The 20713-nt window shown below is 39.6% G+C and overlaps 1 protein-coding gene and 1 long non-coding RNA gene across 16 annotated transcripts in view; one reads left to right on the top strand and one right to left on the bottom strand.

The window, feature by feature from the left end:
* LOC111251769 (uncharacterized) overlaps positions 1-14690 on the bottom strand; it is a 32204-nt gene extending 17514 nt beyond the window's left edge. Inside the window, exon 1 of the transcript XR_015328645.1 lies at positions 14559-14690. The gene's annotated coding sequence lies outside the window, so the exon portion shown is untranslated. The remainder of the gene's footprint in view (positions 1-14558) is intronic.
* The window catches only part of LOC111251767 (uncharacterized), a 39216-nt gene extending 22386 nt beyond the window's left edge, over positions 1-16830 (top strand). For 6 of the 15 annotated variants that reach the window (XR_015328648.1, XR_015328649.1, XR_015328647.1 and 3 more), the window contains 4 exons: positions 9145-9358; positions 10028-12152; positions 12672-12832; positions 13181-16830. This is a non-coding gene — a long non-coding RNA (uncharacterized LOC111251767). Of the gene's footprint in view, positions 1-9144; positions 9359-10027; positions 12153-12659; positions 12833-13180 lie in introns of all 15 variants that reach the window. The other 9 variants (XR_015328653.1, XR_015328654.1, XR_015328650.1 and 6 more) reach the window with 9 other exon arrangements.
* The last annotated feature ends 3883 nt before the right edge of the window (positions 16831-20713 follow it).

Here is a 20713-nt window from a genome sequence, read left to right as displayed (position 1 = left end):
ATAGAGATTCAGTGGAAAAACTTATCATTTTATATTTTGCCTGTTGGTTATGACTGAAGCAAATTAGGGGACATTCAAAGTGCCTTATCGCCTATCGCAGCTAATTATTCCGCTATTTGCAGTTTCTTTCAGACCTCAAGGAAGCGATTTACGAAAAAAATGTGCTATTCGATAGGTTCTGGTCATCCAAAATGGTATAACTTTTTCTGAAGTGATCCTTGGCAGGGTTAATTGATTTTCTGTTGACAGTAGTTTTTCGAACATCGCATTTGAGAAAAGTTTAGCTTTCCACTTCAACTTAATGCAAAGAATTCAGAATTGTCTGCTTATACTATATACATTACCTTTTCTAATTGGATCTCCAGTTAGGATCTTCTCATTTTCTAGTATCCCTCTAAAATACGTCTTGACAATTATGAATTCTCTTCATATAACTTTGGGTACGATCTGAAGGTGAAAGTGTTGTTTCGGTAGTCTTTATTTTTTTGCCGTGGAATATCAAGAGATTCAAGATCGTTCTTCATTCCCTGTTCGATAAACAGTTGGAATTGGGGTTGCTTCGCCACAACATCGTGCCCCCATCTTGATCTCTTGTTCGTCGCAGCTTTTTGTGGGCTCTTTTAAATATTGTATATCGACAATTCGTCATGTTGGGCGTGACATGGAGCAGTTCTAATATGTTTTGCTCTAATTGGTATAGTTCAATCGGCATTTGCACAGTGAACTGCAATCCGTTGTCACTTACTATAGTTCTGAGATTGCCAAAGCTTAAGAATATTTTCTCAACTGATCGTACCGATACACCTCGAGTTACTTAAAACAGGCATCTACATGAATTAAAAACATTTTTTTATTGCACCAGCAAAATAAATATAAACTTGCCAAAATGGTCGGGCGGTCTTCACCAACTGGTACCTTGACTGGGTTTTTAGGTTGGTTTGTATATTTTCTCTATGAATTCTTCGTCTAAATTCGAAGTAAAATATGTTGTGTTGAGTATTATTGCATCTCGTATTGCTTATGCCATAGCTGCGGTTCGATCTTGTATTAGTCTGGTTAATAAGGTTTTAGAAACAAGCGAAACCTTCTAAGCCATTATAAAATTAGTTGTAGCAGTAGAAAAATGAGGATACTTGCAGTAGTATTAATTGATTTTTAAATGGTCGCAAATGGTTTACTTGGCCTCTAAACAGTAGTTCAGAGCTGACTGAAATTTTAATAGCTAGATAAACTTCAAAGAATCTCATGCTTCACCTGATATACATATATGTATTGTGTACGATCTATCTCACAACCCATTAGATAAAAAAAGACTTACTATGTTTCTTCGTTATGTAACGTTGATAACAATTTCTCTTGTCTCACCATCAGTTCTTATAAATCGCAATGTGAGCCTTGGCAACTATTGCATACCAGTTTGCGTGTACGGGGTTTATGTTAGTGCTCCAGAGACAAGTAATAAATTAATAGATCGTTTTGCTTAATTAATACATTGTCTATTACCTACAGATATCACAATGCTATACACCTAGTTCCTATCGTTATCTGAAAAGAACCGGCTGCTAGCTCTGTTCCTCCTTTTTTGCTTCGCGGTTCCTCCAGCTCCACGCAGTCTTGGCTCTGCTGCCGGTCACCGTTGTTGCTCATCTGGGAATTCCCATAGCAGCTGCTGTTATAATGGTTATTGCTGCTTTCGTTGTAACTGTGGCCACTGTGGTGACCACATAACTCGACTGGTCTTCCGGCGCAAGGGTATAGGGCATTCCCCGTCATGGTGCAGTCTTAGCAGTTGCCTACTAAAGTTAGTGACGCATGAATTGGTCCGCATTCATAAGCTTGCATAGACACACTTCATTTCAGCTAACTGCCTGAAGTAATGCCTATCAGCTGAGGTATTGAACGTAAAACATTTGGCATACAGAGCTGCTGTTAAGTGAGCGCTATGAGTTCAATGCGTGATGCCGAATTTCTGTGTGTGTTGTCGTTTGTGCAAATGCTGCTAGTTCCTCTGGCGAAAGATCTATCGATTTGCTAACTGGTATTATTCGCAGTAGAGTGGGGTATGCATCATATTTGTAGTGTGTCCTATCGTAATTAAGCGTAATGTTAATAGAAATCCGTTGACCTGGCAACAACAAGATCTCTTTCTTTGGAAAACCAACTCGGTCAGGACGCATTCTACAACAGTTTCAACAAGTACATATTTGCCAAGTAATAAAAACGGCATGCTCCTATAGACTTTTTTTTGGGAACCAAAAAGCTCTTTCTAATTTGTACTTTCTATCGAGTTCTGCTAACCTGCTCAGCTTTGTAATATGCCATAAGTCTCCAAGAGTAACGTTCCCCCATGTTGCCAAGATGCCTTGGTCTAAGAATTTTTCGGCTTGTGAAAAGTTTAGCTGGTAGAGCCGAGTCACTTATTTCAAGACGAACTAGTGTTGGTAGTGCAAAAGTTATTAACAATAAATCTGCAGCAATGTTAGGTGCTGGCAGGCCATAATTGTTAGGTGTTCGTGAATGGTGATTTTAGGCGGTCTGTGACACCCGACTTTTCCATGTAGTAGCATTTGGAAATTGTTCGATGAAAAGGTTCGATGTCACCAACCGTCACACTCCTTCGCTATTCTTGTGCGAGGTCTCTAGTTTTTGCAGGCACCTTGCCATTGAATCGGCCCCTGGGTCTGCGAAGGCCGCTTGTTGTGCCCTACCATTTTAGGGTAATTTAAAGACCTGAGTCAATTTATAGCCCTTTTCTAGAATGACACTGGAGAAATGTTGCTAATACTGCTTGAATACCGTTGGTATTATTTGCGTACTCTACATATGCTCCATGCCGACTATTGGCTGGCCCGCTTTATCAGTTAGCGTTTCGTCGGACCGCATATATATTTAATTTTTCGATTTGCGCTTCAAATCGTCGTGGTTAAGAGGTCTTAGTTGTTATTCTAGAGCCCAAATAAAATGGCTTAGGTTATTTAACTTGAAAACATACATTTTCTGGCGTTAAATATCGTTATTGATTGACTCACCGATTTTCTTTAGCTTGCGAGTACAATTTGCTGGTAGTCGGCTACACCAAATGCTTCTCTATGCTTTTAAGCGTTAATTGTGACGAGCAGTCTAATGAAATCCCAATAACAAAATTTTTGCTTTTTTTTTTTGCAAATTTTTCACAGTGATATCACAGTGATTCATTAACCGATCTTATATAAGTTCGTTGGATTTTGACACTTTTGACTTGGTTACACCCAACACAGTTTACATCTGGTCGACTCAATTATTCGGGGTACTTCTTTATGGTTCAAGCGGGGACATATCTTACAGAACCACAGATCAATTAGGCTGTTAGAACACTTACAAAACATAATCAACCCTTGCTTCCAGCCACTGGAAAACTTGCTAGTTACCAGAGGCGAACGTTTCACTCTCCGTCTGTAAAAATAGTCACTCAACAGAGGGTCTTCACCGTATGACTCAACACAGACTACTCCCCAAACCGGCGCTGCTATATATAATGATTCGTGATCTAATCATGATCGCAGCACCCATAATGGCCAGTTTGTAAATCTCTGAGGTAAAGTAACTAAAACTGAAAAGCAATACAAAATAAAATGCATTGTGAACAATAAGATACATAATAGTTAAGATCTGCTGGCCTATTGAAATACAGTACATCGCTCGCGTGACGCATAGAAGATCTATCAATACATGATGTAGGCATTCAAAGCGAAAAAAAACCTTTCTTAGAAGTACCCACCAAACTTCATCAATCATATCAAATAATCATATCAAATAGTCTGAATAGTTTAAGACGACACAAAACGAGTTCAACCGCGACGTTCTATTCAGCTAGACTTCGATGTCGAAGGAGTCATTAGATGATTAAATTGCTTATTTAGATGTATCTCGCCCAGGCTGGATAAAGAACCAAAGATGGAAAAGGGATCGAGACATAAGTTGAATGGATAAATTTTGATGTAGCATGGTGATCGTTTATCAATATCATACAAATAAGATCAGTTATAAGCAGCTATATCAACTTCCACTATCTGTAAAACATTGTTGTGTCATGTCATGTGTACAATAAGGTTATAAGGTTAGGTTCCTTTTATAAAGAGGTTTTAAAAAAGCTTCATTATGTGTAAGCTGGCTGTGCACAATATGATAATAGCTAATAATCAAATCCAAGCTGTTAATTATAAATATATGTATATAATGCTTGGAAATTTTTGCAAGAACTCGTCTTAGGAAAAATTGAAATATACGGCTCTGTTCAATGGACGCATCGCCCGAGAAACGGCAAGTGGGCCGATCTTTTGTACAGATATTTTTATCCAGATACATAGGTTAGCTGGATCATCAGATTGGAAAGATAAGCCTGATTCGTTTTGCGCTGAAAGGAAATTACTTGTTTTGAAACCAGAGGCCCACTTTAATGAACAGGAGACAAAGGCCCGAATTCTGCTAGTTACTAAAAAACTATCCCAAATGATTTTCCATTGGATAACACGGTGCTGAGTGCGTTCGCACGCGTAAACTAAACTCTCCGTAGTTGACTTGAGGCCCTTAATGTCTCATAGATTTCCGATTCTGGAGTTTCCTAAACATGGGATATGAGAAATTAAAAAAAAACTAAATCCTAAGCACACTTATAAAATCCTTTATCGATTTTGTAGGAGCTTTCTTCTACAAAATGGCGTATCCTGAAGCTGGATTAGGCTTGCTATTTCGGGAGAACATATGATACTCTTTTCTCCAAGTCTGTTATGAGTACGGAAGTCAACGCTTTCAGGCTGTTTGTCGACGACGACAGTTTAGTTTGCATGAGAAGCTATATTAAGTTTACGGACTAACCATTCGGCATTTGCCGTTCTGTATTACTGGATTATGACCCATTAGGCGATTGATAGTCATTGAGTTACACTTAATTTAAGTATAATTCCCCTCTTTCACTTTGATTGGTTGACTACACAAAACAAAAATTGTAAAGTAAGTCAAACGTTGCCTCAGAAAATCTATTGATAGTCAAAACCTAAAGCTATTGGATTTCTCGATTCATCCGGAGGCCGTTGACTATCCGCATGGATCACGTATAAATTCTTATTTATATGAAGTGCAGAAAGCCCATCTGGCTTTTATGTCCCTGTACCGTGGCGTATCGCGGAGCTGACAACTCTATTTACAATTAGGTCTAAACTGCAAAAAGGATTTGCATGATGCGTGAGTCAATATAGTCGATTTCTCTTTAAATAAACAGTATCAATTGGCATTCGAGTTCACGGCCGTACATAAAGTCGATCCTGCATTTAGAGCGTCCATTGCTACCATACTTTTTTCGTCTCTACAGATATTGCCTTTACGTACGCAGCTGTTTTTGTTTATTAACAAACTAGGAACCTTGTCTCCTCTGTTGGTATGTAAACGCAGTGAGAGACAGAGTGCAAATCTGTCTCGAAACGCAATGAACGATACGGCTACTGATGGAACCGTTCTTGTTCCCGCAATTGCCCGCATTTTCAAGAAACGTGTTTTTATTTCAAGAATCACTCTAAATTGCGCTACAATTACTTTGTATCGAGCTGTCACGCCCAAACTAAAACCCTTGCTTTCAGTATGCAAGTTACGCACTCAATTTGAAACTTAGGAATCATCAATTACAGTGGCGAGAAAAGTTCATAATGGACCCTACTTCCTAGTTTTAGGGAGCATCATCGAACCACACGCGGGACGACCATTTACGGAGAAGATCTACCTCAAATGTGATGACACCACTAATCAACCTAATGATTCTCTTGTGAATGCCTGTACTGTTCTGCTTGACCTAAATTGTCAGGTCTCACGAGCTAGAGGAGGAAGTAAAGTTTTTCTACCTCAACGGCTGTTTCATCGAGAAACTCGAAATGCTCGATCCTACTGACTCCTACTGATTAGTCCACACAGTGTTATCAAAAATGACGATCACAATGTGTTCCGGTATGACTGTTCTTCGTGCGGTGGTAAAGTTCGCATTTTTAGCAAATACCATTTCAACGCAGTTAGAGCTAGCCATACAGTCTCTGATGAATACGTTACCTTTGTTGGTAGCCACAACAAGCTACACCTTATTTTGCTATTACATAGCAAAACTTTGGAAATGTGGATATTCGTACAAACTTCTGAGATATATGTACTATAATAGACTACTGTGATAGTAGAGCTTATGTGATAGTTGTTAATTATTTTTTTATCCGACATCAACTGGACAACAGCTATCCTATGATATCACATCACAAGGAAACACCTAGCGGTAAGTTGTTTATGTAAAAATGGTCCGGCTCAATTCTAGACCTACTTTTGGCTTTATGCCCCATAATATGTTCCAAACCTATTTAAGAGAATCATCCTGCAGCTTTTTTCTATTGAAATAAATCACAAAGCTATCCTTATTAACATCCTGAGAGAGTCGGTAACGTCTGCTTTTTCACATGAAAAACCAGATACAGGAAAATTGATTGTAAGGGAACAGCTGCTTACCTTGATATCACAAATTGGACTTCATTGTCTAGAACTATGATAGCATGAACGGAATATACAGGTTTATAAAATGCTATACCTTCCTTGTTAAGAGCTTTACACGTATCTACCGACTCGACCGGTTGTATTCGTGTAATTGAAAACTAAGTGTATTGAAATCTGAATGCACTTCACCCAAAAATGTTCCTATGCTCTATCCAGGAAACTGATGCATGTCGCAAAAAAAGTATTAACCGAATAGGAGCTTAATTTCAAAGTATCCGCATCTTCTTGACTAACGGCCGTTTATCAGATGGTAAATCTTTTTTGATTTTAGAATTCTTAGGACGCACCCGTCATTCATACATTGAAATTCTACTTTCCGAACATTTCTCCTATCTGTACCGGTCACGTGTTTCCTTTTAGCCCTTTCTACATGTAGGAATGAACTTCTAGATAATCCAGACATGGCCGTTGTTTTTTTGAAATAGCGATTTTTAACTTGTTAAGCCGAAATTATTACATTCCCAATATTATCCTGCCAATTTTTTTACAGGATGTAGGCTTTCTTCATAGTCGCGCTCCTAAATCGATTCCCAAAAAGTCGTATTCTGATGGCATGATACGTGGGTTACTTCGACAAATTATAATCGTCCCAGTTTGTAAGAAAGGACTTAAGACCAATATTGAGATTTATAGTCCTCTATCTCGATGTTCCATAGGTTGTTTTTACGTTTTCAAAATAACAAGTAACGAATACCTGATCCGGTAGAGTACGGTTCTCTACATACCGCTTCACCTGGACACAACTGTACACAAATGCGCGTACATTTTTCTCATGTATATATCTTGATCAGAAAAGCGCCTGCGGTGGAGTAGTTTCACTCCTTATAATCGAATTGTTCCTGCTGAGTCAAGTCGATAATGATATAAGTCAGTCTTACTCAGCTATTTCTAGTGTTCCGCATGGGGCTGGTGCCTCTCTACTGTTATATGCTATATTATAAATATGAACCAATATCCACGGAAAACTACAAAATGCTTCAAGTGTGCTGAGAACCTTAAGATTTATTATGCAATTGTAAATCAAGGTTCTCGCAGTCTATATATCGTGATATCGTACGTAGGTGTTATGAAAACACTGCGGATGCTCTTTGCAAACCAAAACTCTGTTGTATTAAAATATTAGGCCTCTAGTTATGAAATGGATTGTGTCACATTATTTTTGTTGTTGTAACGCAAAGCGTAAATGTACAAGTGACCGCCCAATTCGATTTTAATAAACACGCAGCGCTACTACTAGTCAAATCTACAAAAACCTTGTTTGACAGTATTTTTAGATGTTTAATGTTAGGAGAAATCTAGATGTATAATCAATTTCTCATAGAAAATATTGTATTGTCACCCAGTCTAGCTGCCCTGCCTGAAAAAGTATAATGCCCTCCTCAAAAATGTTCACACACTTTTTCTCCAACGACGTAGCTAAAACTGTACACTTGAAGGAAACAGAATAGGTATGCCATCAGTTGTCTGAATCGTCTAAAAAATATCGGATTACAGGAGTAGGTAAACATGACAACGACGCAAAGGCAAAAATGACAAGAGAAAAGTAAAATAAGAATTGTTTACACTTATTGAATTTCGTTGACGATCTGAATCGGGTACAATATATTAGTTGCGACTATTAAGCTTCATGCGGATTGACTTTTCATAACTTCCACACGGGATCAGCTCTCCACACCAGCACATAAGATAGCGCAAATTTAATTGGAAAGGAGTCTTCAAAAGAAGTTGAAAAATGTGCGCGTAACAAGTGAAAGCAATACGGAGCTAAAAAAAAGTGAATAAGACCAGGGCTCATCTGATCTTGCTGAATGACATTTGTCGAATGAATGGTTTTCATTCTCTTGCAATAATAATTTACAAAATCTGTTTTGGTCGTTATATGAATAGCAAAATTAATTAATATACTGGGAATGATACATTTTTGACATGCTCTACATCCCATCGGGAGTGCGCATGATTTACTGGTAATGATGATTTAGAAAATAAAATGCGACGAATGGTGCATGTTGGTATGTTTTTTTACTCAGATACCCAAATAGTCTAGAAAAATTAAATCTCTCTCATATTATTGTATATCTCTGTCCTTCATTAAGTGCTACAAATGATGCCATTGATAAAACCAAAATTTCCTATATGCTCCGTAATGAAGTCACAACATGCTCAGTAGCCAAATTGTTAGCATTAGTTTGTAGTACTTAATAAAAAAGTTATTGCACACAGGAAGAGCACTTTAAAATATGACCTTTTGCCCATTTGTGTGTATGGTTGTGGACTAAAAAATTTTTGTATGACAATCGTGTGTAGAGACAATAGTGGCAGCAAGCTGCTATACCAATTGCTTAATGATGTCCAAGCTTCGGTGATGACAAAAACCGAGGTAAGTGTTCCGCTAGCTAAATACGCTAGCTAATTTCGAGGAACATGGCGTAAAAGTGTCCTCGGAAATTTGGTAATTGAATGTTAAGACAGCCGGAAAAGACAGCCCAATAGTGCAGATGACCTCGCAAATAGATGGTACTAAAGCTGACCAGATAAGCAGTCTTTTTGTTAATCTTAAGCATCACGTATGCCACTTTTGCTTTTCAGACTCAGCGTTTACGCTCGTCGTCGCTTCATCGCCATTATAGCGACATCAGTAGCGCGGATTGGCGACGCAACAGGGTTATCGGCAGCAACGACAGACGGATCTAATAAAAAGCAAACCTTCACACACAGGCGACACTGACCGTGGTAATAGCATGCACTCAAAGAGAGGGATCGTGGAAAAGAGTCGCCTACCAAAAGCGAAGACAGATTATAGGTTGGTAAAGCAAGTGTCGTGTCTGCTTTTGACAAAATTGAATCTTGCTTTCGAAAGCGTAAAAAGTGTCAGGTGTTTGAAGACTATAAATTTTGCACCACTATGCGTTAGCCCGCCGAACAGAGGGTCCATAGTCGAGTGGCCCTAACAGTTTCAGTGACGCGTCAATGGTACCACGATTATTAGTGAGGACTGCTTTTGGCAACTTTTTTTATATACGAGCCTCTCAGTTGGTAACCAGTAATGCTACAGGAAGCTAGACTGGTCATTTGAATTCATTTGTATTTCAGTCAGCCAGGATGTCATTGTGCGCGTGCGCCTAATATACTGGGTTGTTGCCTCGTTGTATAAGTCGGCAATAAATGTGGAAAGATTCTGATCATTAGAAGCAATAGGGATCTAAGAATCAAGTTGCTTGATCTGTACTATCTATTGACGCTACTGCGGCTTTAAGGCAGATTCTCTGTCTTAAAATGGCTGCTCTTACTCTGTCGCAGTACTGAAGCAACATTTGACTACAGAACTGCTAAACAATAGAAACTGCACTACGCTATTTAATTGTAGACATCAATAATTTCTTCGCAATTTCGAAATATTTAAACGCTGCTATAATGAAGTAATTTCTTTTGTCGTAAGGAGCAACTGATAATTGTGTTTGCTGCTTTCAAGTAATCCGGGTCACGTTCGGCGCAGATTCGCCACCGAGGACAAAGTCTTCAGATTCACCAACAAGATTGTCTTATGGTTTGGTTCAAGTCATATACCGCTAGCCAAATGGAAAACATATGCATAAGAAATTGATTGTAATGTTACGTCGGCCAATGATTGTGGGCAGCCTGGTAGAAAAATGCGCTCCTCATAGTATTCAATGATTTTTGTGGACTGACCATATGACACTCTCTCCCGCGCTTTCGTTTTCAATCAGATCACGATTATCATTTCCATGTCTACGGTGGGGCTTCCAAAGCTGCGTACGTTGCCATGGCCTACCTGCAATTAGCTTAAGTCGACAATATTTACAAATGTTTACTACTTAGATCGCAGCTCGCCTCTCCAAAAAGAGTTTATGCCTGGTTTGAAGCTGATGACTGCCTGCATACTCCCATATCCTTGAGAGGCCGTTGATTAAGTTAAACCGCATTCCCCATATCTTGAATCTGACGACTATTTGCTACTGGTGCAGGAAAATCTAAGCGGACTCCTGAAAGCCTTTTGCTTACAACCGCACGACTCAACTGCAAAAGCCGTTGTTTGCAAACGATTGGCATCATATTCCTGGAACGTGCAATATAACTGACCTATTCATGCGCGGAATTTCGGTATATAAACCCGAGTATAATATCTCGTGGTAGTTCAGACCGTCTTAGCTGTGTTTTGTAAATCTGATTGGCCCTGTAAGTTGTTACGCATTATGGATAGCCTTGAAATTTTCACACTTGTTTATAATGTCTCAGTCGCCATTATCATAAAATTCGATCGCTTCAGCAGTTGGAAAAGCACTGTTCGTTTCATCGTCGACGTACTGAAGTTTGTTACCTGCTGCCTCTGTGACTGGCTTCCTACCGGTGCTAAACCGTTACAGATGCCGAGTCGCAAGGCGTTTAATGGACACAAGTACACTTCTTTGGCGATGGAAACCAGCAACCAGACCATGTAAACAGAAGGCCCACAAATCGTTACAAAGCTAGTGACATTCACTTCATCGATAAACACGGATCGCTGAATACGAAAATATGGCTCGTAAAGGGCTCGTACTTCTCTTAAGAAAAGATAAAATTTATAATAGTCTTAGGCAAATATCGTGTACATTTGCATTCTCATGCAAGACCATTATTATACAATTGCTTCTTTTTATATCTATGTGATTTTATCAATCTTCCATCGTTACTTGTGGATCATTTGGGATCGTCAAATCGTCAAAATCCTACTTCACAGCTTCGTTACCTGCCGCAAATCTTATAAAGTCAGTTCCGATTTCGATTTCCGGCTAAGCAGGCGAAACACAGTGGCATATCCTGGTTATCTTTTCATTTTAACAAAAAAATAAAAATTTGATACGTCATATAGTACATTAGAACCGTTGGATTTTATCTTACACACAGCACACAAAGCTGGCTAAGGAAACAGAATAAACTGGCCATTATAGCAATAAACTGAATGTGTATACCATATTCCTAAACAAATGACAGACTACTACATAAAAATACGCACAGACCGATTAATCAAAAAGCGAATCCTTTCATAGCCGGGTAAAATAGCGCAGATTCTTAGAAAAGAACAAGAGTATACAAAACGATCCAAAAAGCGAACCTATGGTAAATTTTCACATTTTCGGCGTGCAAACCCAAAGACGATTGCAGAGGACCCGAGGATAAAAACAATCGAGAAACTAACTAATACAGGGAACTCCTAGAAAAACCTAGAGTTGTTATTAAATATGAAATGATCTAGAAATATGTTTGCGAACATGCCCAGCTGGGACAAAATTTACAGATGCTGACATCGCGAACGCACTAACATTCAAAATATATCCACCGAATTCTACGGTTTCACCGGTGAAAGCAAGCGATGTTAAATTTAGAACCACATAAAGATGGGAGAAGAGGAGAAAACTCACACTAGGTTTTATTCTAGATTATCAGATTCTGAAAGTAAGCCACGAGAGTGAAAGCATGAAAACTGATCAACCATATGCTCAGGACGGCCAAGAAAATTGCCCCGAAATCCACGAAGAAAATACCCAGTAATCTGATAAACGACGGCGAAGATAGCGGCATCAAGGATATTTATGAATGTATATATTAGCTACATAATAACTAATATATACATTCTATTACTATTCGTTATGCATAGCTATATTATTAGACAGAGCCTAATCATTATTTTTATAGTCATAAATAATAAACGTAATAGGAAGCTGGCAATAAGCAAAGAAAGCCTTCAAAGAAGCTCCATCCTAGTTTAGAATCGCGGGATGCATTTAGACAGACATACTCGAAAAACTAGAGCAGGAGGCTGATTTGACACAGCACAACGGAGTCGTTATCAACGTTTTAGGACTAAACAATGGCTACATCAGTTGCAAGCTCGGAGAGCGCTCGAGGGGTTCTCTTGAGCTCTTTCGACTACAGGAAGACAATCGTACAAGTTGAGATGCGTAGGGAGGCAATGATTAAGAATCAAGGGAAGGGTATCACCAAAAAAGCCGTATTTAGAACGAGAGACCGGATTCCAAGCATAAAGGGTAAACTTATTCTAGATAAACTTATGACGGGGTCTACCAGATGACTTCCCATAACAGTACGATTTTCAGGCGACGACGCAATGAAATAATTCACAGAAGCTGGCTACCTCTTCATCAGTTGGACCTCATATTTGGTTGTTGAGTGGGTCCTCGCCGTCTCAAGCGCCAAAGAGCGGATACAAAGCGAAGGAATGTACAAATGATGTAATTACGGGAAAAAGATGTCACAGGTGAGTGCAATGAAACGTCGAAATTCTATAACTGTTGGACAGCCTCACATGTGAATTGTGACGATTTCACGGAGGTGACAATAATGGAGAAATGGACTTACTGCTTAAAAGCGAATCTAATATAGATTGCATTCCGAAAAAAGGAATGGAAGAAACATACTAACAAAAACAGCTTTCACAAGAGCAAATGCCACCGAGAAGGGCTTTTTTGCGTCGAAATATTAGAGGGTAAGGAGGCTTCATTTCTGCTGTAGCTGCTCAAAACGCACAATGGAGAGCTTGAACAATTGCTGAAATATTTATAAGGCTTTGTTTAAGATACTGAATCCCTTTTTTTGGTATTCTCAGGAGACCTCGACCAAGCTTCTGCAACTTGAGATCCCTACGCCACGAACACTAGCGACTCCCTAATCGAGGATTTGGTGGCAAAACACAATCTGACTACAACTAACGATCAAGAAATACAAACCTTCTACAGTGACCAAGGAATCCTTCACGTTTACTTCATAATTTGTGAGTTTGCACTTGTTCTGGAGATTGAACGCTTAAGGGTGCTAAATAAGGAAACGTGAATAATCACTGATGCATTAAATACAACATGCTTAAGGGAGGCTCCACCCCTAGAACGTAATCGCCCTGTCCTTCAAGAAATTACACCAAAGAGAGTAAGAAACTAGCACAGCAATGAGACGGGAATTATGACTAGAGGCCCCCGCCAAATTTGGCAGCCTTGTATGAACTACTAAAACAACATTGCGAGCTCAGGCATCCAAAGGGAAGTAAATCTCGTAGACGTAGAGAACGTTTGGAGAGGCTGCCTACGAGCTTGCCGCGACCTTAAGCAAGAAAAAGCTATGCAGACCCATATCTGACAATAAAACTTATTAGTAGTCTTTCTAAAGATAAAAACAGCCGAGAAGGAAGGTCTCCTAAAGTGAAAACGGGAAGAACTTTTAACTAATATAAAGTATGGTCCTTGCGGAAGGCCGCACAAGTTGCTGTGGAGCAAAACGAAAGGGAAGGAAAAACACCTTACCTAAAGAAAAAAAAAAGAGTTATCATTAAGTTTTTATCCCCGGCATATCAGGCGTTTGATAGGATCGATCATGATAACTGAAGCAAGGACCTAGAAACTCATTCTTGCGGTAACTACTGATGATCATGGCACACAAGGCAAAACCGCGACAGGCTTACGACTTAGAGGCATGGATCGTGTCAAGGCAGTAATAGCTGACGCTAAGAAGGTCATAGGCAACTGGCTGGATTACTGTTAAACGTCCACGACCTAAGCAAAGGAAAAAGACGTGTGTCGATGTTGGTGTTAGAATCGATGACATTTTTGGGATGCCCGGTCTTGGCGGCACCGATACGACGATAGCGAGTTTCAGAAGTCTTGCATAAGGGATCCAACGCACACTGAAAATTACCAGTACTACCACACGATAGCGACAGTAGCTACTTTGGTGCTCACAGCCACGGCATTGTGAAACCTTAAGGTTATTGATAGGAAAAACTTATGGTCCAACCCAGAAAGCGAAAATCAAATAAAGAGGGAAGTTTTTATGATTGTCTTACAGGAGATATAGGACACTAACCTAAACGAACATTTGAGTGCAATAGGAAATGTCACCCCTACGATCAGCGTGTAGACTAGTAGACGCAGGAGGTGAGCTAACGTACTTCTTCACCCATTTCATCAAGATAATTTTCAGTGCTTATCACTTACTTTACTTAATAGTAGACAATAGCGCGTCACCTGTATTACTCGAACTCTTCATTAAAAAAGAATTCCATGGATCCACCTCTAACGAATATCCAGGTGTCACCTCGACTCCCTTACGGTGCATCGATTTCTCACATCGATCTTGGCTTGCACCAACTTGATCTTTGACAACGGTCCTTCATTCTCTAAGCTGGCAGTGACGTAAAATAACCCTTTAACTCGGTGTGCGATTGTGAGTCTCGGGAGCTGCTGACACAGCAAACGATTGAACTGACGTTGAGCTGCCTACGTATATCTTGGTTAAACGTTTCTAGTAAACCAGTAAAAGTGACATTTACGAAAGGTTTCAGTTGTAGCTTCGTTAATTTTGGGGACTGACACATTATAGTTGGTGAGCTTGCCGTTCTGGTCAGCATTGACTACCGAAATACGTTCGTGAGGCTATCGACGAACATTCTACCCTAACGTCAACCCACGTCTTCCACGAAGTATCGAACAACCCAGCGTTATGCATTGTTACGCCACCGAAATGCCTCGAAACCAACGAGCGGTGCCAGATAATGTCATCCTCTGCGGCTCTACAGCATACGAACTATTTACCATGCTCTGTCTATACGCCGCTATGGGTAAAACGTCTTACAATAACGGACTGTAAATATTGGTTAAATGTTTGTAATAATTATTTGTAAAATCTGTATTGGTCAATGTAAAAACAGAAAAATCAAAGAGTGGATTGAGAATAGTGTACTGTTGACATGTTGCGCGATCCACCATGAGCGAACAAGCTATCTGCTAATAATGATTTATAAAACAAAGCAGAAAAGAAATGAGAGCAAGCTGAATGATACGATAAAAAGAGCAAGTCACTTTACTTCTTTAGTTGGATTTCGAACACACTAAAATCAATACCTTCCTGTGTCATACTTCTTCATTAAGTGTCCGCATGTTCCACAGGATCATCTCAGGTCAGCCGCTAACCTCAAAGGGGCTATGCACAAACCAGAAACATCAAGCTGAATAAAAGAAGCTTGGAACATGCGACAGTAATATACAGCAGCGAGCCTTTGACATGTAGGCTGATAAAGAGATGAATTTCCGTTACTTCAGAGGAAAAAAAGCAAAAAAGACAACTGATGAAAACAACTAGCACATAAATGAAACTGGCGGTAATTATATATCAAGCCGGACTCAATTAATTATATACATATAGATGTCGTCAATGAGGTTCAAAGATCGGTCACGTTGTGTAAAAAAACGCATTGTAATTTCGGGTTGTCGACAAGGTATCGACGATTTTTCTAGGTAGACGGCTTACTTGTTTTAGGTAATATAAGTTGTATCAGGTTGACCTTGGCGTGATCTGAAAGATGAGGTTTGGCGATAATGGATGTGCTTTTATTCAGACTTAAGATAGAGCACCTTGAAGAGAGGTGATATCTGTGCAAAAATATGTTACAGTTGATAATGTTGTTACGATAGAGGCACAGATGTTGCCAAAACCCATTAAAAAAATGTGCTGTTAGTGGTCAGGATACCTTATTGAAGGAAATGGCCTTATGTTGCTTTCATTCTGGAAATTGAACTGCGAAACGTGCTTCTCGCAGTGGACGGCTGATTACAAAAATAACGATATAATTATTGCCAAGGTTGAGCAAGTTTAACATCTGAGTACTTATGACATCGTTAAGATGGTAAAAGGTACGTCTTTTAAAGACAAATAAACACAATAAAAAGACTTTCTATTTGGGTGCCGTACAAAGCAACACCAGAGTACATCATCATATTTTAATTTGCGAAACTCTACAGAAACAAAAATAGAGTTACACCTAACACGGTTGATCACGAAGTGGATCGGATACGACTGTGATGTGCGGAGTAAATCAACGCCAAAATGCGAGAAGGCTCTACAGTTTGTGGAATAGCCCGAATTGACGTCAGATAATATGATGCTGTGTTTGGTGGGATTAGAAAAAAAATGTGCATTATGAGTTGCTGCCGCTCGGCAAAACGATCGATTTGGATTTCTGCTGTTAACGACTAAGAAGATGACAACATGCCATTGAAAAAAATCGATTAAGACCAGTGAACAAGAAGGCGTCGTTTCCCATCATGACAGTTCCAAACCATATGCATATTTAGCTATCCGACAAAAACTGAAACGAATATGAAATTTTAATGTATTTGCCATATAACAGACTTACCTTAATGTCGGTCATTTAGTTTCAATAAACGTGTACGGAAATCGCTTGTCACAAATTTTCGTCCCGAAATCACAGGGTTCTACAGTAATAGAATTACGGTTTTACCAGAAAAATGGCAGAAAGTAGTCGACCAGCGCGGAAAATATTTAGTTTAGTACAGTTGTTTTAATATATAAAATTATTTTCTTTAACTTTAACTATTACCATTAACCACCAGTAATTTTTCGACCATTTAAGATACGCACACTTACGAGTGGCAGGCGAAAGACTATAGAAGCTGAGCTGGGCACTGGAAAAATCACAATCTTCCTTTAAAAATAAATAGGGCAAAATAGCAAATAAAGCAAAAACACAGGGTCAGGCAATAATTGAGATTTGAGCTTGTGTTTCCTACGATGATATCACTTCCACGGTCAGACGGACATAAGAGCAACGCACGCAGTTGGGCAATGATATATAGACGTACTTTAGCTCTAATTAGGTTCTCATAGCTGACCATTCTGCTCGTCGGTGTCCTCATTAACTGTTTCTCTCAAATTGCGATAGTTAATTTTATCGTTACAATTCTCATAGGAAGCACGATTGTTCATAATTTTGCCAGTACTATTCATTTCTCATGTTATTATTATTGTCGTTCTTCCGTCAAACCATTGACATCTCTGTCTCCTCAGCATCAAGTCTATTAATATTATAGTAGTTGTTTTTAAGTGCATTATTCATTATTACGATGATTTTTCATCGTCACGACGTTGATTATCGTCGTCTACGTGCCAACATTTAGCGCTAACGAAAACTAAACCATAACGTTAAATGACAAAATTAGCGTTTATAGCTCATACATCTAACATTCGTCAATGCATCTTTCGAGCATCACATCTATAATGAGCTGATCTCCATCTATAACCGAGCTTATCCGATTGACATCTACACTTGTTTTTGGACTCCGGAAGCTGTTACACGTGAATAACTGTTGAAAAAATAAGAGAAGCTTCAAACGATCTAGCCTAGACAATTTTTGCGATTTGGCTCAAAATTATCTTGCCACTTTTTTTTTCTTAAGGCGCTCACACTGATTGTTATTTTACGGATGCTGTGTGAAGATTAAAGGATGCCTATTTGCGGGATCATGAATTCATTGACCTGCTTAAATGTCAACGCACTTCCCCGTACATAACTATTACGTCAGCGCCATAACGAAGCATCGCTTGCTCCAGACACCGAATTACTGTACCGTGCTAATCGAACTGATTGCCTCTAATAAGGCAAATTTGGGCGGGCTATCAACGGCAACCTCTCCTTTTTCTACGAATTTAGATAATGGTTCTAAATGATTGATAAACAGTCTTTGGAAAGATCAGCGTCAGGGCACGATCAGGTACAGATCCTCCTTCGGCCCGTTGAATTTTTATTGAAAATGCACCCGGCACGCGCCCGAATGTGTTGCTCAATGCAACTTCGAAGATCAGTATCGTTAAATAACCATCGCCAAGGATTCATTCGTGATCGGGGCCTGCCCGATCATAGCAGATAATGCACATGTATTTTCGCATCGATAAAAATACCACAAGCTGTTTTTTTTTTCGAATTATCACACCGTTGCTCTTCTGTTCGTTGAATTCGCAGGATAGCAGAGTTGAAGTATGCTTTGATTTAGAGCAATTCGTTCCTCTCTTTCCCGCTATAATAAATACTTTTTTCATTCACAGATCTCCTGTGTGTAGCATAGACGACTGTGAATAAGCAGATGCCGTTTCAGTGTTGTGTTTGTTTAAGGTTTTCTGTAAGGCCTCGACTCAGTGCATCCGCATGTTTCTTTGCTGTACGTGGTCACTATCGAACTTCGAACGTGAGCATGACAGTTGGCCTAATGATCGCGCTATCTGCAATGGCTGGATTTGAAAGCTGTTACAACGGTACAGTCAGACACGACAATAAAGAACTTACCGTATACGAATGAGTAGGAACCAACTCGTTCAAAGCAGTTTAAGCCTTTGTTACGCCTATAGGACAGCTAGTTACCTCGACTCCGTCATATGATTATGGCACTCATTTGACAACAGTATCCAGTAATTGCACATACCATTCGCCAATCATTGTGAAGCAGCAGTTCAACTATATTGATGTTAGCCTGCAGTTCATCTAGCATGAACCTTGAAAGTCAGCAGCACTGGTCTACTCAGAAGAGCACCTTTTCTTGTTTTAAAGTCTTCTTGGCATCGCTTGTTCCACAGACATTTTGCCGATTTGCTTAGTAATGTGCTTTTTTCCGATCATAGCATATCCTTTTATATATCGCCAAAGAAACTTGGTATTTCAAGAAATCTTCTCATTTTGGTTCCGTTTTTCGGTTTTAGATACTTGGATGCAACTTCCAGCTTTTTGATTCTCGGTTGTATTCCAACTTTCAAAAAAGGAAAACCAAGGAACTTCATCGTCTTTATAAAAAATTAGATGTTTCTAAGAAAACAGTTAAATAGACATCGGGTAATGCTCTCAATATTTTTTCGATGCTTGTCGCACCCGTTCCCTACTGTAATCAAAGCACCGAAGAACGAGAATGGCGCACCTTTGCCAGTCCGTTCGTCCAGATATGCCACCACTTTCTGAAATTTTCTGAGGGTGTTGGCAAGCCGCATCATCAATACACTTTAGGCAAATTGGCCTTCCGGTGCAATAAGCGCGGCGGGTTCCTATAATTGTAGTGGTTGGCTGGTTTTCGGTTATTGCGGTTATTATAGTGACGCGGTAAATAGTCGATACTTGCTGATTATCCTATTATTACTTTACCACAAAAAACGTCTTCCTCGTGCACTCTTTCTTTATTTACCACGGTCTATTTCAATATAACAACATTCCTACACCTTAAGTTAACTGGCACTACTGTCTGTTCTTCAGTTACTTGACGTAACTTGTTACAAAGCTTGGCTTTTAATGGTGCAGTTTTATTTGACTCACCTGTTGACTCAACTCCAGCAAACATTACGCTTTGCGGAGGCAATTCAATGCCCTAGTTAGATATTAGCACGATCTTCGAATCCTTGTGCAGACACAAACTGACAATATCAGGATCAGCATCGGCACTAAGTACTGATGCCTAACCGCTGTTGTAAGCATTAACTATTTCGTTTTCAACCAATGGATGCTTGCCTAAAAAAATCATTTCGTCATTGAACGTTTCACAGTTTGTTCATACGTTCTCCCATTTATATGAGTAATCCATTTATACGAAGTGTCTGTGCACTGCCCTGGCGGAATTATAGCTACCAACATCTCGAACCTTTGATAAATTCAAATGTTACCTCATCTTTTTAGCAGCAATAGAGAAGTTATGGGAACCTGAGTTCCTCTATCTAGTTTAGCGCATCACCCTATACCTCTGGCGATAGCTGTTTTGCTGCTTATCGCCTTGACCTCTTCCTCAGTAGTTGTACTGCTATTATTGTTTGTCTTATGGTCGATGCTAATCAAACCAGTCTTCACGCTCCTCATTTGGGCTGCTCGTGACAACCAAATGACCTATTTGGCGGCGATGACAGAAAGTAAGTGGTGCTTCCCTTCGATCTGATGCACTTGCTTGTGTGATGTCACCGCTGATTTGTTTCCCGCCGATTGCTCTGCAGACGTGCGAAGCCGTGCTACAGAATAGATCAGTGCTAATTTTCTCTGACTTCGCGAGCAGAGGCAGCCTTGTCGAGTGTTTGTGTACGCCTTCAGCTCATACACCAGCTTGGCTATGCGGCCCGTTGGCTTAAATTCATTGTAAACAGATAAGCTCTGATATCTGGCAGGTGACAGAAAGTGCTGTATGATCTAAAGTGGTCCCTACATCTGTGTGACCCATTTGCACTTCGACGTTGCAAATGCTGTCTTTACACACTTTTGAAACTGATCGCATAAGGTCTCTATGTGTTGCTTTCGGATGAATGCGGATACAAACTTACTTTCCCACTTACAGTA

The sequence above is a fragment of the Varroa destructor genome, unplaced genomic scaffold (genome assembly GCF_002443255.2).
Source record: "Varroa destructor unplaced genomic scaffold, Vdes_3.0 BEIS01000005.1, whole genome shotgun sequence".
Taxonomy (NCBI): domain Eukaryota; kingdom Metazoa; phylum Arthropoda; class Arachnida; order Mesostigmata; family Varroidae; genus Varroa; species Varroa destructor.
The sequence above is the reverse complement of the archived record's forward strand: the minus strand, read 5'-3'. Positions and strand labels throughout refer to the sequence as shown.